At 42.1% G+C, this 22,421-nt stretch overlaps 1 protein-coding gene across 1 annotated transcript in view; it reads right to left on the reverse strand.

Moving 5' to 3' along the window:
- Window positions 1–20,843, reverse strand: part of USP42 (ubiquitin specific peptidase 42) — a 76,939-nt gene extending 56,096 nt beyond the window's left edge. The window contains exons 1-2 of the mRNA XM_058711083.1: window positions 20,740–20,843; window positions 16,782–16,937 (exon numbers count right to left, since the gene is read on the reverse strand). The gene's annotated coding sequence lies outside the window, so the exon portion shown is untranslated. The remainder of the gene's footprint in view (window positions 1–16,781; window positions 16,938–20,739) is intronic.
- Window positions 20,844–22,421: the final 1,578 nt, after the last annotated feature.

The following is a 22,421-nucleotide window of genomic DNA, read 5'->3' on the forward strand; positions in this document are numbered from 1 at the left end:
CTAGCAATATCTAATTAGAAAAATAACAAACATAATCATGGGGTTAGGGTTAGGCGAAGGCTTTAAAATGCTAACGAATACCTAATTCCTTAGCTAAAGCTAGGGCTTTAAAATGCTAAGGAATAAATAATAAACTTGAAAAATGTGCAGGGCCTAAAACTTATGATCAAGGGTCCTAAAGAAAGATGTTCTGAATGAAAAGATTTTCTGAGTGTACTTCAGTTTTGAAAGATTATAAGTACAACATGACTGATCCCAAAGAATTCTTTCCAGAACTCAGTAAGATACCTATAGTATGAAGATAAAAATAAATTTATTTTTAAAATTTTTTAATGTTTATTTATTTTTGAGAGAGAGTGTGACTGGGGGACGGGCGTAGTGAGAGGGAGACACAGAATCCGAAGCAGGCTCCAAGCTGTCAGCACAGAGCCCAAAAAGGGGCTCAAACCCACAAACCGCGAGATCATGACCTGAGCTGAAGTCGTACGCTTAACCGACTGAGCCACCCAGGTGCCCCAAGATTAAGATCAATTTACAAATGCAATGCAGTTAGTCCTAAAAGGACTCCCGTGGCACTTACTAAGATGTTTCAATATGCATCTGTGCAATCAAGCCATTCATTAATAAACCCCAAACTTAACTGTATATAGCTCCTATCTCTTGAAACAGTTCACACGTGCATTCATGCAGCAAATACCCACCTAGCATCTACTCTGGAAGTCAGGGAGAGAAATGATGTGTTAGTCCCTGCCCTCAGTGAACTTTAGGGTGTTTATATAAAGCAGCTGTGAGCAACAAGTCCCAAAATTGCAGGAAGGAAATGTGGGGGGGGGGGGGGTAATAATAGGATGGAGGAGGGGCAGATCAGTAGGAAAAGAAGTTCAGAGTGGGCTTTCCTGCAGCCCACCGAGACCGAGCGCTGCAGATTGAGTGGCAACGTGCAAGGTGAAATTAGTGGGGGCAATTCAGAGCAGAGAGACTCAGAGACAGAGATGGGAAGAGCGAGTCGAGAGAGGAAAGGCAAGGAAAGGGCGTGGAGCCCGACGCAGGGCTCAATCTCATGACAGTGAGATCATGACCTGAGTCGAAATCAAGAGTCGGACGCTTAACCTACTGAGTCACCCAGGTGCCCCGTGTTTCTTATTTTTCTAATCCTAATTCTAACTCACCCTGGTGAGTATTTTAAGGAAACTTTGTCAGAACTCTCAGAAAAATTTCTCACCATACAGCTGAACTTGGCAAAAGATGCCCAGGAAGAAGGCCAAAAGTTTCTCTGTTCGGAAGAATGACAATCAATGTCTGACGACAAACTCAAGTCTCCACAGAGTTTACAAAAGACAATACTACTAGTTGTTAACCATTAACCAGAGGTTATTATGTGCCAGACATTACTTCTAAAGATTTACACATGTTGATTTATTCAATCCTTGCAACTACCCCATGAGGTAGGTATTATAAGCATTTCCATTTTATGGGTGAGTTACGTGAGGCAAAGAGAGGTTAACTAACTGGTTCAAGGTCATACAAGCTAATAAATGGAAGAATCCACATTCTTTTTTTTTTCTTTTTTTTTTTTTTAACGTTTGTTTATTTTTGAGACAGGGAGAGACAGAGCACGAACAGGGGAGGGTCAGAGAGAGGGAGACACAGAATCCGAAGCAGGCTCCAGGCTCCGAGCTGTCAGCACAGAGCCCGACGCGGGGCTCGAATTCACGGACCGCGAGATCATGACCTGAGCCCAAGTCGGACGCTTAACCGACTGAGCCACCCAGGCGCCCCAGAATCCACATTCTTAAAGCTCCAAGCCGACTCTGTCCTGGAGAACTCTCTGTAATGATGATAAAATCCTGTGCTAACAGAGTGGCCACTGCAGTCGTGGACTACTTGAAACGTGGCATGGTATGCCTGAGGAGGAACTAGATTCAAATTTTATTTAATTTTAACTAATTTAAAACTTTTAACATGTATTCATTTTTGAGAGACAGAGAGAGACAGTGTGAGCGGGGGAGGGGCAGAGAGAGAGGGAGACACAGAATCCCAAGCAGGCTCCAGGCTCCGAGCTGTCAGCACAGAGCCTGACACGGGGCTCGAACCTGATCCGGAGTCAGAGGCTCAACGGACTGAGCCACCCAGGTACCTCTAAGCATTCAACTCTTGAACTTGCCTCAGGTCATGATCTCACGGTTTGTGAGATCAAGCCCCGCGTCAGCTTGGGATTCTCTCCCTCTGTCTCTGCCCCTCCCTGACTCATGTGCACGTGCTCTCTCTCTCTCTCTCTCTCTCTCTCTCTCTCAAAATAAATAAATAAATAAATAAACATTAAAAAAAACATCCTGCAAGAAACAACTTAAGTGAGAGAACACCTAAGACCATGAAATATATACAGCTCAGATGAAGGGAAGGGAGAAATCTGGTAAGAATTACAAAATGTGGACATCAGGGAGGAGAGGCACGGCAAATACATGAAATACAACACAGACCGACTCTGCCTGGGATCACTGATTTTTTTTTCCTGGTCTTCAACCTACTCTTGTGGGCTCTGAATAAGCAGTCGGGACTAATGCTATCCAATAAAATATAAAGTGGGCCACAGACGTATTTCTAAATTTTCTAGTAGTCACATTTAAAAAGGGTGGTTTTTTTAAGTGAGATTAATTTTAATAATATATTTGATTTAACCCAAAACACTCCAAATATTATCATCTTAACATGTGGTATGAGCCACATTTCAGGTTGGCAGTGACTGGCCTAGTGGATAGTAAAGGTCTGTAGAATACTAATCATCAGTTTATTTTTTTTTAATTTTTTTTTCAACGTTTTTTATTTATTTTTGGGACAGAGAGAGACAGAGCATGAACGGGGGAGGGGCAGAGAGAGAGGGAGACACAGAATCGGAAACAGGCTCCAGGCTCCGAGCCATCAGCCCAGAGCCCGACGCGGGGCTCGAACTCACGGACCGCGAGATCGTGACCTGGCTGAAGTCGGACGCTTAACCGACTGCGCCACCCAGGCGCCCCTAATCATCAGTTTAAAAAAGAAACTATTCTACATCACCTAGTGGGCAGAAGTTCCATAAGGCACATTATCCAGTGATAAAAGCAAGCCGCAGAACTCTCCATATATAAGAAACCCCAAAACTCTTTAAGTACCGTATCTTGAGTTTCTATGATATTCAATAACTTACTTCACAGAAACTCCTTAGAGATGGCTCCATTGGAGAGAATCATCATATTTATAGAGCGTACCCAGGAATGTTTACTTCATTGCTTTTTTTTAAAGTGTGGTAAAATACAACGTAAAACCTCTTATTTGGACCATTTTAAAGATTTTTTATTTTGAAGCAATCTCTCTCTACCCAACATGGACCTCAAACTCACAACCCCAAGGTCAAGAGTGGTACACTCCACCGATCGAGCCAGCCACGCGCCCCTCATTTTGACCATTTTAAAGTGTGCAATTTAGTGACATTAGGTACACTCACAATGTTATGCAACCATCAACACTTACTAGTTCCAGGATTTTTTTTCACTACCCTAAAGTGGAAACTTCCTGCACATTAAGCAGTCACTCCCTGTTTTCTCCATACACCAGCCCCTGGCAACCATTATATCTGGCTTCTCTTATATCTTGATCTCTTATATCTGGCTTCTTTTGCATAGCATGTTTTCCAGGTCTGTGCACACTGTGGAATATATCAGTATTTCATTCCCTTTTATGACTGCATCATATTCCATTATACAGACACAACACATTTTATTCATCCGTTCTTCTGTTGATAGACATTTGGGCTCTTTCTGCCTTTTGGGCGTCATGAACAGAGCAGCTATGACCCTTGTGTACAAGTTTTAGTTTGAACACCTTTTTTCTTTTCTTTTTTTTTTTAATTTTTTTTAACGTTTATTTATTTTTGAGACAGAGAGAGACAGAGCATGAATGGGGGAGGGTCAGAGAGAGGGAGACACAGAATCGGAAACAGGCTCCAGGCTCTGAGCTGTCAGCACAGAGCCCGACGCGGGGCTCGAACTCACGGACCGCGAGATCATGACCTGAGCCGAAGTCGGCCGCTTAACCGACTGAGCCACCTGAACAGGCGCCCCTGAACACCTTTTTTTTTTCAATTCTTTTGGGTGTGTGTGTACCTAGGAGTGGAATCTCTGGGTCATGTGGTCAGATCTGTGTTTAACTTATTGAGGAACCATTACGCCATTTTCCACAGTGACTGCATCAGTTTACATTCCCACCTGCAGCGTTTGAGGGCTCTGATTTCTTTGCATCCTTGCCAACACGTGTTATTTTCTTTATGCTTTTCCCAGTGGGCGTGAAGTGGCATCTCGTTGTGGTTTTGTATTTCCCTAATGATGTCGAGCATCTTTTCACAGGCTCATGAGCCATTGCATATCACCTTTGAAGAAATGTCAATTCAAGCCATTTGTCAATTTTTAAATTGGGTTATTTGTCTTTTTATCATTGACTTGTAAGAGTCCCTTAAACTGGTTACTAGACTCTTTTCAGACATGATTTGGAAATATTTTCTCTCACTCTGGGGTGATTGCTTTACTCTCTTGATAGTGTCCTTTAATGCACAAAAATTATAAAATTTGAATGGAATCCAGTTTATTTTTTCTTTTTTGTTTGTGCTTTTGGTGTGGATTTTTTTTTTTATACTCCCTTTATAATATTAAGGACGTTCCCTTCTATTGTTTGTCTGATGGGTGTTTTTTATCATGACACGGTGTTAGATTTTGTCAAATGTTTTTTCTACATGATTTAAGAGGATCAGGAGATTGGGATCTTTTCCCCTTCCTTTTCTTAATGTGGTATATTGCACTGATTGATTTTTCCGCTTGCTGACCCACCCTTGCATTCCTGAGATAAATCCTACTCAGTCACAAGTTTAACCATTGTAACATACTGCTGGATTCGGTTTGCGAGTTTTCTGTTGAGGATTTTCCCATTTACATTCATAATGGATATTGGTCTGCAGGGTTTTTGTTGTTTTTTAAAATGTTTATTTAGTTTTGAGAGACAGAGACAGAACCCAAGCTGGGGAGGGGCAGAGAGAGAGGGAGACACAGAATCCGAAGCAGGCTCCAGGCTCTGAGCTGTCAGCACAGAGCCTGACGCGGGGCTCGAACCCACGAACCAAGAGATCATGACCCGAGCCGAAGTCAGATGCTTAATCGACTGAGCCACCCAGGCGCCCCTGCAGGGTTTTTTTTTTTTTTTTTTTTTAAGTCTGTTTATTTATTTTAGAGAGGCAGAGTGTGAGCAGGGGAGGGGCAGAGAGAGAGAGAGAGAGGAGAGAGAGAATCCCAAGCAGGTTATGCATGGGGTCAGCACAGAGCCTAATACAGGGCTTGAACTCGTGAAACTGTGAGATTATGACCTGAGCTGAAATCAAAAGTTGGATGTTTAACTGACTGAGTCACCCAGGTGCCCCCAGTTTGTGGTTTTCTTGTGATGTTTTTGTCTGGCTTAAGTATCAGGATAATGTTGGCCTTGTAAAATGACACAGAAAGTGTTTTCTCCTTTTCTGTTTTTTCGAAGAGTTTGAGAAGTATTGGTGTTAATTCTTCTTAAATATTTTGTAGAATTCAGCGGTGAGGCCATCTTGTCCTGGACTTTCTTTGTTAGAAGGTTTTGTTTTGTTTTAAAATTTTTCAAAGTTTATTTATTTATCTTGAGAAAGAGAGAGCATGAGCTGGGGAGGAGAAGAGAGAGGGAGAGAGAGAATTCCAAGCAGGCTCCACACTGTCAGTGCAGAGCCTGACACAGGGCTCAATCTTACAAACCATGAAATCATGACCTGAGCCGAAACCAAGAGGCAGATGCTTAACCAACTGAGCCACCCAGGTGCCCCATGTTGGAAGGTTTTGGATTATTGATTCAACTTCCTAAATTGTTATATACCATATTAATAGAACCACATGATCTTGTCAATTAATATAGGAAAAGCCTTTGACAAAATCCAACAGTCTTTCATTATAAAAACACTCAACTCAGATTTTCTATTTCTTTTTGAGGCAGTTTTGGGAGGTTGTATGTTTCTAATAATTTGTCCATTTCATCCATTTATGTATTTTGTTGGTGTATAATTATTCATAGTATTCTCTTAAAATATTTTTCTTTTGTAGGGTCAGTAGTAAGATCCCCATTTTCAATTCTGATTTTATTAATGAATTCTCTTTTTTTCCTTAATCTAACTAAAGGTTTGTCAGTTTTATGAATCTTTTCAAATAACCAAATTTGATTTTATTGATTTTCTCTATTGTTCTAGTCACAATTTCATTTATTTTCACTTCTACCATTATATGTTTCCTTCCTCTCGTAACTTTGGACTTAGTTTGTACTTCTTTTTCTAGTTCCTTAAAGTATAAGCTATTAATTTGAGATCTTTATTTATATATATATATATATATATATAGTTTGTTTTGGTTTGTTTTTTTTAGGGGTGCCTGGGTGGCTCAGTCGATCGAGTGTCCGACTTTGACTTTGGCTCAGGTCATGATCTCACTCATTCTCTCTCTCTCTCTCTCTCTCTCTCTCTCTCTCTCCCCCCTCCCCTGCCCTCTCTCTCAAAAATAAAAAACAAAATAAAAAATATATATATATTTTATTGCTAACATATAAATTTTAAAGTTAATTTATTTTGAGAGAAAGGGGGGAGGAGGGGCAGAGAGGGAGGGAGAGAGAGAATCCCAAGCAGGCTCCACACTGGCAGCACAGAGCCCAATGCAGGGCTCAAACTCATGAACCATGAGATCATGACCTGAGCCAAAATCAAGAGTTGGACGCTTAACCCACTGAACCACTCAGATGCCCCAAGACCTTTTTTTTTTTTTTTTTTTCAACGTTTTTTAATTTATTTTTGGGACAGAGAGAGACATAGCATGAACGGGGGAGGGGCAGAGAGAGAGGGAGACACAGAATCGGAAACAGGCTCCAGGCTCCGAGCCATCAGCCCAGAGCCTGACGCGGGGCTCGAACTCATGGACGGCGAGATCGTGACCTGGCTGAAGTCGGACGCTTAACCGACTGCGCCACCCAGGCGCCCCGACCTTTCTTTTAAATATAGACATTATAGCACTAAGTTTCTTTTTCCATTGCATGTCATAAGTTCTGATTGTTTTTGTTCATCTCCCCGTATTTTCTTATTTATTTTGTGATTCCTTCTATGACCAAATTGTTGTTTAAAAATGTATTGTTTAGGGGTGCCTGGGTGGCTCAGTCGACTGAGTGTCCAACTCTTTTTTAAATTTTTTTTTTTTTTCAACATTTATTTATTTTTTGGGACAGAGAGAGACAGAGCATGAACGGGGAAGGGGCAGAGAGAGGGAGACACAGAATCGGAAACAGGCTCCAGGCTCCAAGCCATCAGCCCAGAGCCTGACGCGGGGCTCGAACTCACGGACTGCGAGATCGTGACCTGGCTGAAGTCGGGCGCCCAACCGACTGCGCCACCCAGGCGCCCCTGAGTGTCCAACTCTTGAATTTGGCTCAGGTCATGACTCCAGGGTCAGGGGATGGTGCCCCATGTGAAGCTCCACACTGAGTGTGGATTCTGCATGGGATTCTCTCTCTTTCTGCCTCAGCCCCTCTCCCCCGCTCACGTACTCTCTTTCTCTCAAAAGAGACAAGAATGTATTGGGGTGCCTGGGTGGCTCAGTTGGTTAAGCGTGCAACTTCGGCTCAGGTCATGATCTCGTGGTTTGTGGGTTCGAGCACTGCATCGGGCTCTGTGCTGACAGCTCGGAGCCTGGAGCCTGCTTCTGATTCTGTGTCTCCCTCTCTCTCTGCTCCTCCCCCTCTCATGCTCTGTCTCTTTCTGTCTCAAAAATAAATGTAAACATTAAAAAAAAAGAAACAAGAATGTGTTGTTTATAAATAAAATTTTAAAAATATATATTTTTTAAAAAGGGCACCTGGCTGGCCCAGTAGGAAGAGCTTGCAACTCTTTATCTTGCAGTCGTAAGTTCGAGCCCCATGTTGGGTGTAGAGATTAGTTTAAAAAAATGATAATAAATGAACTTAAAACTATATTTAAAAGAAATGTATTGTTTAGCTTACATATTTTGTGAATGCTCTAGTTTTCCTTCCAGATTTCTTGTTTCATTCTATTGTGGTCAGAGAAGATATTTTGTGTGATTCCAATTCTGTTAAATTTATTGTGACTTAACATATAGTCTGCTCTGGGGTGCCTGGGTGGCTCAGTTGGTTGAGTGTCCAACTTTTAATTTTAGTTCAGATTGTAGCCTCACAGTTGTGAGATTGAGCCCCTCGTGTAGGGTTCCGCTTGGTGTGGAGCCTGCTTGAGATTCTCTCTCCCTTTCGCTCTGCCCCTCACTTGCTCATGCTTTCTGAAAAAAAACAAAAACAAAAACAAAAAACAAAAAACATACAGTCTGTCCTGGAGAATGCTGACTTATAGTGTTGTTCACTTCCTTTATTTTTCTGCTGATCTTGTTTAGTTACTTTATTCATTATTAAAAGTGAGGTATTTAAGTCTCCAAACTACTATTGTTGAACTATTTCTCCATTCAATTCTGTCAACTTTTTCTTCATATATTTGGGGGCTCTATGAGGTATGTATATAATTCTTATATCTTCTCAATGAATTCATCCTTTTATCAATATATAATACCCCTTTTTGTCTCTTGTAACAATTTTGACTTAAAGTCTACTTTACGCGATATTAATATAACCACTCCAGCTCTCTTTTGGCTATTATTAGCATAGAATATCTTTTTCATTTTTTGAAAATTTAAAAGGTAGAGGGTGGAGTTTTGTTGTTTGTTGTTGTTTTGTTTAAAAATTTTTTTTAATGTTTTATTATTTATTTTTGAGAGAGAGAGACAGAGCATGAGCAGGGGAGGGGCAGAGAGAGAGAGAGGGAGACACAGGATCTGAAGGAGGCTCCAGGCTCTGACCTGTCAGCACCAAGCCTGACACAGGGCTTGAACCCCAAACTGTAGGATCATGACCCGAGCCAAAGTTGGACGCTTAATTGACTGACCCACCCAGGCTCCCCTGTTGTTGTTTTTTAAATACCTTCTGCCAATCTCTGCCTTTTAATTGGAGAGCTTAACCCATTACATTTATTTATTTATTTATTTATTTATTTACTTACTTACTTACTTACTTACTTACTTACTTATTTGAAAGAGAGAGAAAGGGAGGTATAGAGGGAGATAAAGAGAGAATCTCAAACAAGCTCCACACTGAGGGCATTGACCTGGGATTATGACTTAAGCTGAAATCAAGAGTTGGATCTTCAATTGACTGAGTCACTCATGCACCCCAAACCCATTACATTTAGAGTAAGGAAGAACTTATTTCTGCCATTTTTTATGTGTTTTCTGAATCCCATATCTTTGTTGTTCTTCAATTTCTCCATTCCTGCCTTTTTTTGTGTTTAACTGATTGTAGTGTTCTGCTTTGATTCCTTTTTCATTTCTTTTTCTCTATATATATTTGTTTACTTGTGCTCTTAGTGGTTACTTGGAGGACTACAATGAAAATCTTAAACTTATAACACCTTAGTTTGAATTAATACCAGCTTAGTTTTAAAGTACACAACACATTTGTTCTTATATATTGCCATCCCTGACCCTTTACAGGCCTACTGTCACCGATTCCTCTTTATACATAGTTTTCATGTTAACATAGATTTATAAATATTGTTTTATGCATCTGTCTTTTAAATAACATAGGAAAATGGAGGAGTCACAAACCAAAATAACAATAATAGTGGCTTTTATATTTACCTATGTAGTCATCTTTACTAGTGTTGTTTATTTCTTTGTATAGGCTTCAGGTTACTATCTAGTATCCTTTCATTTTGGACTGTAGCACTCCCTTTAGCATTTATTTTTTTTTAATGTTTATTTATTTTTGAGAGACAGAGAGACAAAGTGTGAGCAGAGGAGGAGCAGAGTGAGAGGGAGACACAGAATGTGAAGCAGGCTCCATGCTCTGAGCTGTCAGCACAAGGCCCAATGTGAGACTCGAACTCACGAACCATGAGATCTTGACCTGAGTTGAAGTTGGATTGCTTAACCAACTGAGCCACCCAGGTGACTCAGCATTTCTTTTTTTTAAAGATTTTTAAATTATTTTTAAGTAACCTCTATACCCAACATGGGACTCAAACTTACAACACTGAGATCAAGAGTCACACGGGGCGCCCGGGTGGCTCAGTCGGTTAAGCGGCCGACTTCGGCTCAGGTCATGATCTCGCGGTCCGTGAGTTCAGGCCCCGCGTCGGGCTCTGTGCTGACAGCTCAGAGCCCGGAGCCTGTTTCAGAATCTGTGTCTCCCTCTCTCTGACCCTCCCCCATTCATGCTTTGTCTCTCTCTGTCTCAAAAATAAATAAACGTTAAAAAAATTAAAAAAAAAAAAAAAAAAAAAAAAAAGAGTCACATGCTTCACCAACTGAGTAAGCCAGGCTCCCCTCCTTTAGTATTTCTTGTAGAGAAGGTCTACTGGTAACAAACTCCTTCAGCTTTTGTTTCTTTGGGAATGTCTTAATTTCTCCTTCATTCTTGAAGGATAGTTTTCCTAGGTATAGAATTCTTCGTTGACAGTTTTCTTTTTTCAGTACTTTAAATATGTCACTCCACTGCCTGCTGGCCTCCACGGCTTCTGATGAAAAATCTATTGTTAATATTGCTAAAGATCCTTTGTATGTTACAAGTTGCTTCTCTCCCTGTTTTCAAAATTCTTTTCATCCTTGTTTGATTATCCTGTGTCTTGGTGTATACCAATCTGTGTTTATTCTACTTGAGTTCACTGAGTTTCTTAAATATGTAGATTACTGTCTTTTTTTTAGATTTGGTAAGTTTTCAATAATTTTTTCTTCAAATATTCTTCCTGCACCTTTCCTCTCTCTTTTCTCCTTCTGGGACTCCCATGATATATATATTAGTCTGCTTCACAGTGTTCCACAGGGTGTTTCTCTGTTCCTTTTTTGTTCATTGTTGTCTCTTTCTGTTTCTCAGATAGGAACACTTTGCCAGACCAATTTTCACATTTGCTGATTCTTCCATCTGCTCAAATCTGCTGACCCCTTCTGCAAATTTTTCATTTCAGCTATTGTACTTTTAATCTCTAAAATCTCTATTTTCTTCCACTTTATAATGTCTATCTCTTTATTGATATTCCATATTTATTAAGACATCATCCTCTTGGTTTTCTTCAGCTTTGTGTGTGTGTGTGTGTGTGTGTGTGTGTGTGTGTGTGTGTGTATGTGTGTGTGGTAGTTTCCTTTAGCTCTTGGAGCATATTTAAGACAGCTGCTTTAAAGTCTGTGTTTTCTCAGGGACAGTTTATGTTTGTGGTATTTTGATTGTATAATTTAAAAAAATTTAGTTTCCATCCCCATTCCTGGCACAGGGTTCCTAAAACTCTTGTAATTTTCTAATTGATAAGAGCAGTAGGAGCAGCTTTTGTTCTAATGAGGTGACTCTGGATAGGCTCCTGGATAGCTCCTGAAAGGGAGCTGGTCACCCGAGAAACCAGGTCATGATTAGAACCTCAGGACAGGGCTGAAAGTGGAGTTAATGATAGATCATGCCCATATGAGGAAGCCTCCCTAAAATCCCAATAGTACGGGGCTCGGAGAGCTTCCAGGCTGGTGAACACATGTACGTACCATGATGGAGATGCACCCTAACTCCATGGGGACAGAAGATCCTCTAGAGTTCACTCTATGCATTTCTTCATCTGGCTGTTCATCTGTGTCCCTTATTATATCATTCAATAAACTGGTAAGTACAAGTGTTTCCCTGAGTTCTATGATCTGCTCTAACAAATAATCGAATCCAAGGTAGGGGGGTCACAAGAACATCTGATTTGTAGCCAAGTTGGACAGAAGTTGTGAATAACCTGGGGACCTGCTATCTCCAGATAGACAGTGTCAGAATGGAGTTAAATTGTGGAACACCCAGGTAGTGTCACGGAATTGCTTGGTGTGAGAATAAACTCAGTACATCTGGTGTCAGAAGTGTTGTCAGTGTGGCCATTGTATGAGAGTAAAGGAGAAACACAGTAAAGGAGTGATATGGATTTCCCCTATTTACTGTTCATTTTTTTGGTCCTGGGAATGGCCCATACTTTCTTGTATGTTTGCATGCTTCTACTTTTTCATTAAAAATTGGATATGTTGGGTGCCTGAGTGGCTCAGTCGGTTAAGCGTCTGACTTTGGCTCAGGTCATGATCTCATGGTTTGTGAGTTCAAGCCCCATGTCGGGCTCTGGGCTGACAGCTCAGAGCCTGGAGCCCGCTTCAGATTCTGTGACTCCCTCTGTCTGCCCCTCCGCTGCTTGCACTCTGTCTCTTGCATTGTCTCAAAAATAAATAAACATTAAATTTTTTTAAAAAAATTGGATATGTTGAGTATTGTTTTAAAAAAAAGAAAGAAAGAAAAGAAAGAACAAAAGGCTCTCTAGCTCTTTGCAGTTTGGCTCTGTGTTGGGGCATTCCTTCAACAATTAGTCAGGCTGTTTACAACTCTGCCTCAGCCTTCACATCCTGATTATGCAGAGTCTAATGACCAGCCAGCAGTGAAAGCTTATGATCTTCCCAGGTCTTTGCTGAGCATGCATCCTGCCCTGGCCATGCACATGGATTTCTAGGTTACCCAGTATATGACAGAGTTTTTCAAAGCCCTTTTCCCCAAAGTTTCTCACTTTACAGCTTTTTCTCCCCAGCGTTGTCTATTGTTTATCTCAACAGTTATTTTTTGCCCCGTTGGTGGCTTGTCCATTTGGTTTTCATTCTTTTCCAGTAACATCCTCCATGTAGCCATGGCCATCTTTCCACCCTGAGAGAGTTTTAGTTTTAGATTGGGAAGAACAAAGGCATGTCCCTTGTGTCAGTCCTTCAGGGGACCCACAGACAAGTCAAAAAAGACCAACAGAATTCCTTCAGATCAAGGTCTCCTGAAATCCTGGACTAGATGCGCACATTGGGAATGCTGGCTGCCTTCAAGACTGTTGCTGTGGTCTTGGATGGGGTAAGGCTAAGTTAGAAGGCCAGAACTGAATCCAAGACTGCTTCAGTGGTCTTTCTCATGGTTAAGCATTTGCTTAGTGACTGTAAACCAGTGACTATCTTCTAGAGGTTTTATAAAGTTGATTCTGACAGTTTTTGCCAGGATTTTCAGTGTTATAGGGAGAGACAGCCCCTGGAGGTCCCTACTCTACCATTTTTGCTGATATCACTCTTATGAGGTTTTTTTGATGTCAATTTTTTGTTTGGGCATAATATATAAGTGGTGTTACATATGGAAAATATGAGAAACGTGGTCACTGGGGGTCTTCAGAGAGTCTCTTGGTTATTCTAATACTCCATTTCCCCTCACTTTCTTGGGAAAATGGTGAAAACTATATATCAAGGTGACTTTGCATTGTTCTGTCATCCACACAGATGTTGGAATTGAGAGCAATCAACTGAGGAGGAGGATGGACAAAACACAGAGACTGTGTCCTTCCCATGAACATAAGGAGATGACAAGGGAGTCAGAAGACAAAAGTAGACAAAAGAGCAGTGATGTATAATGGAATGAGCTTTCAAATGAAGGAGGCAAAACACAAAGAACCATATAACATCTCAAATTTAAAATAATTTATATCTACCAGGAACAAAGCCATAATGTGTGTTATTGCCATAATGATTAAATGTGGTTCTTGTGTTTTGGACCAATGAAGAAACACAAGAATAAAATAAGATGAGAGAGAGAGAGAGAGAGAGAGAGAGAATCAATATAATCAATAGAAGCCTGGTCAGAGTATAAAAGACTGGCTGACAGGTCACGATCTCGCGGTCCGTGAGTTCGAGCCCTGCGTCAGGCTCTGGGCCGATGGCTCGGAGCCTGGAGCCTGTTTCCGATTCTGTGTCTCCCTCTCTCTCTGCCCCTCCCCCGTTCATGCTCTGTCTCTCTCTGTCCCAAAAATAAATTAAAAATGTTGAAAAAAAAAAAATTAAAAAAAAATAAAAAAAAAATAAAAAATAAAATAAAAGACTGGCTGATTAAAAAAGATACATATGTAAGCCAACTGTTCTCCATGAATTAATGAGAACAACTTAGAGCATGTTATGAGCAGTGACTCTCATCACAGTAGCTGAAAACAAAATAGCAAATAATAAATAACAAATTGAAATAACTTACAGGACGTAAGTGAAGAACATGATCAAACATAACCAAGGGAGACTTGCTAAATGGTGGGGTTCTAACTCAATATCGAACTGGTACCATGTGGTTGGATTATAACTGTGATGAGACTGATTGCAAAGGGATTCTTCCTGGAACATAATACATTGCTTATAAACTAACTAAATAAGACCTGCTTAAGAAAATGTTTATTTATTTTGAGATAGAGCAAGAGCAGGAGAGGGACAGAGAGAAAGGGAGAGAGAGAATCCTAAGCAGGCTCCACACTGTCAGTGCAGAGTCTGATGTGGGGTTTGCACTCACGAACTGTGAGATCGTGACCTGAGCTGAAACCAAGTCAGATACTTAACTGACCGAGCCACTGATGTGCCCCAATATATAATACCTTTTAATTGGGTTACAGGTGTAGTGTAATGAATTACAAGAGGATTCCTTCTGGAAGTTAGTGAGACTGTTGTAAATGCTGTGTAGGCAAGTAACACATTAAATTATGAGTACAGCTATGTACTCTGGCCTTCTCTTCCCTTTCCCTCAACAGCTCATTCTTCCATTCATTCATCAATTTTCCATTTGGGCGTGTCCCTTGAGCATGCAAGAGTGTGTATGATACAGAGAAAAATGAGGAGCCCAGAGATGTATTTGGGGAGGAAAGAAGTGGAATTTGCTTCAAAAAAGTAATATCTACAATAAAGTGTACTAAGGGCTCTCGGGGGTGGGTACAAGCACTAGGGAAGTGCAGAGTGGGGGGCACTAACATAGGGAGGTGACAGGAGAGCTGTGAGGGTGGTGCTCTGGGCTGAATTGTGCCCTCCCAAAATGCTGGTGCCCTAACTCCCACTGCCTAAGAATGGGATCTTGTTTGGAGACAGGGTCTTTATAGAAGTAATCGAGTTAAAAAAAAAAAAAAAATGATGTCCTTGGGGTGCCTGGGTGGCTCAGTCAGTTGAAGGCCCGACTCCATGCTGGGCATAGAGCCTGCTTGAGATTCTCTCTCTATCCCTATCCCTGTGCCCTTCCCCTCCTCTTTCTCTCAAAAAAAAAAAAAAAAAAAATCTAAAAAAAAAAAAAAATGAGGGCCTTAATCCAATGACAGTGTCCTTATTTGAAAGGGAAATTTGGACCCAGACGCACACATGCAGGGAGAACACCATGTGAAAGTGAAGGCAGGGACTGGGGTGATGCTTTTACAGGCCAAGGGAATGCCAGTGATGGCCAGCAGGCCACCAGAAGCCAGGAGAGGGGCATGGACTCAGACCCTCCCTCACAGTCACGGAGGAACCAACCCTGTTCACACTCTAATCTTGGACTTCCAGCGTCCAGAACTGGGAGAAGATTCATTTCTGCTGTTTAAGTGTCCCAGGCTGTGGTGATATGTTATGGCAGCCCTGGCAAACTAATAAAGGGAAGGAGGTAGTATGTTATGTACAAATGCAACAGGTCACATTTCATTACAGACCTAAAGAATAAGTAATAGAAAATCAGGAAGCATCTGGGTGGCTCAGTCGGCTGGGCATCTGACTTTGGCTCAGGTCATGACCTCACTGCTCATGAGTTTGAGCCCTGCGTCGGGCTCTGTGCTGACAGCTCACAGCTCAGAGCCTGGAGCCTACTTCAGATTCTGTCTCTGTCTCTCTGCCCCTCCCCTGCTCACATTCTGTGTGTGTCTCTCTCTCAAATATAAATAAATATTAAAAAAGAAAAAGAAAAAGAAAATCAGATGAGGCAGGGGCTGGGGCAGGGGAGTGTTCTGGGCAGAAGGAACCAGATTTGCACTTATTAATCTGTTTTTAAATTTTCTTTTTTTTTTTTTAAATTTTTTTTCAACGTTTATTTTTTTATTTTTGGGACAGAGAGAGACAGAGCATGAACGGGGGAGGGACAGAGAGAGAGAGGGAGACACAGAATCGGAAACAGGCTCCAGGCTCCGAGCCATCAGCCCAGAGCCCGACGCGGGGCTCGAACTCACGGACCGTGAGATCGTGACCTGGCTGAAGTCGGACGCTTAACCGACTGCGCCACCCAGGCGCCCCAAATTTTCTGTATCTTATGATGTCTTGACATTTTAACAAGCTTGCTGGCCAGCAGAGACTGTCCCTCCCAGGCCTTGGCTAGCCAGTTCTTAGGGATAGCAAAGGGCTCCATCAGTCAGTATAAACCAACCAATCCCAAGTATACAGACCCAGCCACCTCCATATCGAACGATCACATACAAGCCAATATTTCCTTGCCCCTAAAATCACCCCAGGGCCAGGTGCCAAGCCAACCCTATAGCCAAAGCCTGCTGGAATGATTCCAACTAGCCAATCCTAAACCACTTACTCTAAATAGAGTGGAAACCCCAGTAAAAGTTCTGACTCAGGCTCTCCCCCTCACCCCTGTCTTCTGCCACCTGACCAAAACTTGGTGCTTCCCCTGTGGCCCTGCATGGTATGTGGTGACCCCCTCTCTGGAACCTCTGATTTGAAGAGATTTCTTCCTTCCAAGTCTCAGGTTTTGTTTCCTCCTGTGGCTGCATGACTTACACCCAACATTCGTGTTCTTTGGTTTCAAGGACAGGTGCAGGGGTGGGGAGAGAACCGGGGAGAAGGAAAACATAAGGTCTAACTCACCTTGATGAATGAGGAAGATACAAAATTAAACACTTGGAGAAGAAATCTTTCTGCCTAGATTCTAATGGCGAAAGGCCAATGAGGAGATGCTACCATCAGGATCAGAATATGTGGCTTGAGGGACATCAGCCAGTGGTGGCAAGAAGGATCAGCTTCCTAGGAACAAAGACGAAGACATTGTTAGGAACAGTTATTAATACTAGCAAACAATTGAGAGTTTCCTGTGCCCCAGGCACCTCTTCTATACGATTTGTTAACTCATTTACAACACGACTATGAAGTAGGTATAATTAGCATTTCCATTTTACAGATTAGAAGTTAATAACTTTGCTCATGATCTCACAATTAGTGTCAGGACATATATTCCTCAGCGTTGAACTGTGTGTGCACAGATTTACTCTAAGACTGAAAACGGGGGCTTGCGATGGGGATTTTCTTAGGTGAGCAGGACAGCATATGCAAAGGCTGGAATGAAAGACAGTGAGGGAAGAGAGAGCTCAGAGTGATCTTAAAGAGCTGTTGCAGCAAATCCACATCTCTCTCTGGAAAATATCTCAGCTTAGTACAATTAAGGAGGACTACAGAGGTTTTGCTGTTACCAGAGTGGTTTCTCTGATCTCAATGTTGGCCATCGGTGTCTGTGGTGAGATGAAGTCTCCTGGACAGAACTGCTTATGGGGTAATAAGGTAATACATACATTAGAGCTAATAAAAGAATATATTAATAGTATCGCTACTGTGATATTATTGTATACCGGGTGTATCTTCTATATAATCTATATGAACTACACATGCTAACTCATTAATTATATTCAAAAACACTTTGAGGAAGGGAGAATTAGATGTCCCTTTTATAGGTACCAAAAAACTAAAAGGAAATGGCTTAAAAACAAATAAAACCATGAAAGCTCCACCAGGCAAATAAATGGGGTGGAGAGTAGTCAGAAAGGGAGTATCATGGGCAATACATCTCCCATCACTGCTGGGAGATCTGAAAATATTCTTCATCTGTGTCCTAACTCTGTTATAGAAGCTCTGTATGTTAGTATCTAAAATGCAAGAATAAACAAGTTCTTGAAGTCAAATCATTTATTGAAAAAAGCAAGTTTTAGAACAATACATACAACATGTGGTAAGAATCCCAAAACTAAAGTCCAAACTATTATATGCTTTCTATGGGAACATGTCTGTGCATGTAAATGAATAGAAAAAGACTTGGGCAAACAGAAAGTGAAAAGCACTTAATTCTCCAAAGGGGGAAGATGGGACAGAGTCTAGTCAAATGGAACGTGACTCACACGGAATGTTTTATATATATTTTCCCAGAAGGGTTTACCTATTCCTTGCGTGATGATATTAATAAACATTTTGTTTTGAGAAGGCATGTGTTTGACTCTAGAAAAGCGCACCCTTAAGGCATTAGTGAGCATAACAGAGAAAATCCTTTGAGGTAGTTATAAAAGATGATACACAAAAGGGGCGCCTTGGTGGCTGAGTGGGCTGGGCGTCCAACTCTTGAGTTTGGCTCAGGTCATGATCTCACGGTTTGTGGGGCCCAGCCCCGAGTCCCAAGTCGAGCTCTGTGCTGACAGCACAGAGCCTGCTTCTGTCTCCCCCTCTCTCTGCTCCTCCCCCACTCGGGCACTTGCGTGCACACTCTCTCAGAATAGACATTAAAAAAAAAAAAAAAAGGTGATGTACAATAAAAAAATTTATTTCTGCACTGTAAAATTTGAGAGGTTGGTTCTAGGATTTCTGGCCAGCAAGTTTGATATGTTTGCTCCGGGAGGAGCTACTTTATACAGCTAGCAGTTATGAGTAGGTACTGAGTAATCTGAAGTTCCTTTTTATAAATATGTCCTTACACTTTCAAGTTAAGAATTTATTGGAAGGAGTCATTCCAGGCATTAAAATGTTTTAAGTGTTCATCTGAGCAATAAAATCGTTCATTTACGCGTTTAATTGCAGGGTCCTCTTTATGAGTTTGCACACAAGTGAGAAAAAATGATGGGTCAGTTAGACAGCAGAATTCTTGCACTATTAGGTGAGGAGAGGAGAGGGATGTTAAGAAGACCTGAGAAAGGTGAGTAGGAAAGAACCAGGTGAAATGGGGGCTGGGCAGGCAGTGTGGAACACAGGTGGAACAGCACAGGTCCGGCTGAGGGTTTGGAGGCCCAGTGGCTAACTCAGCTCAGAAAAATATCCCAGAGTAAGCCCGGATAAAAAAAGAAGACCAAAGGAGAGACTACTCCTTGGACTCAGAGTTTCCCTGGTGGGGAGTTTGGTACTGTTAATAACCCTGTTTTACACTCAGGAAAATGAGGTAGGAGGTTAAGTAACTAGGTTAACACATCAGTACAAATCTAGCCTTGCCAGAGATCCCCAAATATTTCCTACTGTAGCCTAATGACTCCCCCAACAGCTCTGAATAAGCTGACTGAGAGACACCATGAAACAAACTGAAAACAATGAAGAATAGACCTACTTCAAGGCAGAGGGTTCTCAAAGAACCAGAGAAAAAAGTGAGTCGCAGAACAATATGTAAAGTTGCACCGTGTGAGGCAATAACAACACAAACCCTAAATAATATGTATTTTCTGTGGGGTTATGTGTATGTACAAATAAGCATAAAAATATAGAGGCATCTGGGTGGCTCAGTGGGTTAAGCCTCGGATTCTTGGTTTCTGTTCAGGTTGTGATCTCACAGTTCCTTGGATTGACCCTCGAGTTGGGCTCTGTGTTAACTGCACAGAGCTTACTTGGGATTCTCTCTCTCCCTCTCCCTCTGCCCCTCCCCTGCTGGCGTGCACTCTCTCTCAAAATAAATAAATAAACTTAAAAAATATATGTGTATATATACATATATTTGTACATCCTGGGGCGCCTGGCTTGCTCAAATGTGGAGTATGCGGCTCTGGGTTAGGGGTTGTGAGTTAGTGCCCCGTGTTGGGTGTATAGATTAAACATAAAAAAATTTTGGAATATCTACATACTGGAGTTACATAGACAGTATGTAAGCAAATATATTTATTGGTATTTGTGTGTATATAAATACAATCATATACACGTTTTATATGTATACAATTATCTATATTTTATGCATTTACATACATGCATATGTATATATGTGTACACACACACACGCATATATCCTTACATTATTACCTGGAGTTTATGTTTTACTGTCTTACAATATGGCATTTTACGTACTGATCCCCCAATTTGTTTATATATGTGCGTTTGCTAATGAAATAAAAATCAGGACGCTCAATTTATAAATTGCTTACTTCAGGGGAGGGGAGAAAACCCGAGACTGGGTGTAATGGCCAGCCGGAACTCTAGACCTTCTCGAGGACCGCCGAGAGGGGCGACCGGGAGGTCAGGTTGGGAACGGAACCCCCGGCCGTGGCAGGAACCCGGAGTCCATGCCCCTTGGGCCTCAGTGCGAGACCAGCCCACCAGAGCGCCTGCGCGTCGGTTGCGCCTCTGCAGAACAAGCCCATCCTTATCTCCCAGGAAAGGCGAAGGGCGGAGCCTGCGGAAGGGCCCGCCCCCGCCAGCGGCGCGCGGGAGGCCGGGCGGGTCTTCCGCCTTGCGTGGGGTTACTTCCGGATCCGGTCGCGAAAGGCGCGAGGTCCGAGTGCCGCGGCGCTGGGCTGGCGGGCTGGCGGGCTGGCGGGCTGGCGGGCTGGCGGGCTGGCGGGCTGGCGGGCTGGCGGGCTGGCGGGCTGGCGGGCTGGCGGGCTGGCGGGCTGGCTCTGGGCGGGCGGTGGTAGGAAGTAGCTCCCGGCCCCGGGGGGAAGGGCTGGGACCCCAGGCGTGTTGGCTAGGGGTCAAGTTGGCTATTCTTGTAGAGGGAACGGCTTGTGGACCAAGAGCAGGGTGTTGGAAGATGTGTGTGCAGCACACCTCAGTTAACCGTTGAAAAGAAGCTGTAACCGTCAGAAAATCTTCTCACCTTAAAGCAGGAGAGTAAAGGATGTCAGAGGCAGACACTCCCAACAGGCTCAGAGTTACTCTGATTTGGAAGACGATACTTAGCGCACGGCAGCTAGAATCCAGTCTCCCAGGAGCCAAGACTAAAGGAGCAGACCTAATCAAAGAAAATAACGCTACTGGGTGATAAAGAGTTGGCCGTAAATATGTCAGTGGGTTTAGTTCTCACCGCGATCCCAGAAAGTTAGGTGGTAGCAGAATCTTCTTGACAAAGGAACTGGGGCACAGGTTAAATACTGTGTTTAAAATCACAGCTGGTAGCGGCAGAAGTCCCTGTAAACGTTGAAATGGATACAGGTGTGGTTTTTCAAGTTGTCTGTATTATGGACATATTGGAGAGGCCTAATTCCCCTTCAGCTTGGGGGATGGCTCAATTAACCACGGACTATCCAGTTATGGAATACTGTTGTCCTAACGTGGGAAGTTCCCCCAGGACATATTTTGGAATGGAGAACAAAATGCATGTTGCAGAACAATATGTATTTTGTCATTGTTTTAGGCAAAACCAGCCCCTCAAAACAGTGCCGCTTTAGTGTGGTAGACATCAATGGTAAGTGAATAGAAGAAAAACTGAATAAGCTATACTAAACTGATACAGTGACCAGGGGAGGGAAGGGGGCAGGGATTTATGGGAGTTATGGTAAAATGGAAGTTTATTCTCTCTCCTGGTTTTTGGACAGGGATGTAGTCAGAAAAACATGTGTATGTTCCTTATATAATAATTTTAAAGTGACTAAAAATTACTGTTTTTTTAATTTATTTATTTAGAAAGAGAGAGCCGGGGGGGGGGGGGGGGAGGGCAGAGGGAGAAAGAGAATCCCAAGCAGGCCCCACGCTCAGCACAGAGCCAGACACGGGGCTTGACCCCATGACCCTGAGACCATGACCCGAGCTAATATCAAGAGTTGGGCGCTCAACCACCCCTAAAAATTACGTTTTTTATCCTTTGAGTGCCCAGTCCATTATACATGGCATTTGAAAAATTTGGGAGATAAAATGTACCATTAAAGGGTGAAGAATTGGGGGTTATGAGAATATGAATATAAAAATATTCTTAGGGAATCCCCAAAAAGGACATTAAAAGACATTTGAAACACTGCAGTATTTCATTGTTTAGTCTCAAGGAGCTTACAAAACTTTACACCTGTTCTAGGTCGACATTATGTAGCTTATTGGATGGAAACCAAAAGCTGTTAATATCTGCTTTTTCAAATACACATCCTGATATTTTTAGTTGAAATATATATATTTTAAAAGTTTATTTATTTATTTTGAGAGAGAGAGAGGATCCCATGCGGCTCTGCACTGTCATCCTGGAGCCCAATGTGGGGCTCGAACTCACGAACTACAAGATCATGACCTGAGCTAAGTCGTCGCTTAACAAGCTGAGCCACCTAGGCACCCTTCAGTTGAAATATTTTATAGCAGAACTTTATAAAATGGGGATTTTTTACTTACAAAGTTATTCATTTTAATATTATGAATGATGTGCTATAATCTTATACATAACAGTTTCAGAAATCTTTTTTAAAAATTGTTTAAAAAAAAACCAAAAAACCCATCTCTTGCACATTGCCCTGGGGCTGAGGCCCCCAAACCAAAAGACATAAGTCCCAGGATTGAAATGGGATTTTCAATGGGAAA

Source organism: Neofelis nebulosa, chromosome 18 (assembly GCF_028018385.1).
Source record: "Neofelis nebulosa isolate mNeoNeb1 chromosome 18, mNeoNeb1.pri, whole genome shotgun sequence".
NCBI lineage: Eukaryota > Metazoa > Chordata > Mammalia > Carnivora > Felidae > Neofelis > Neofelis nebulosa.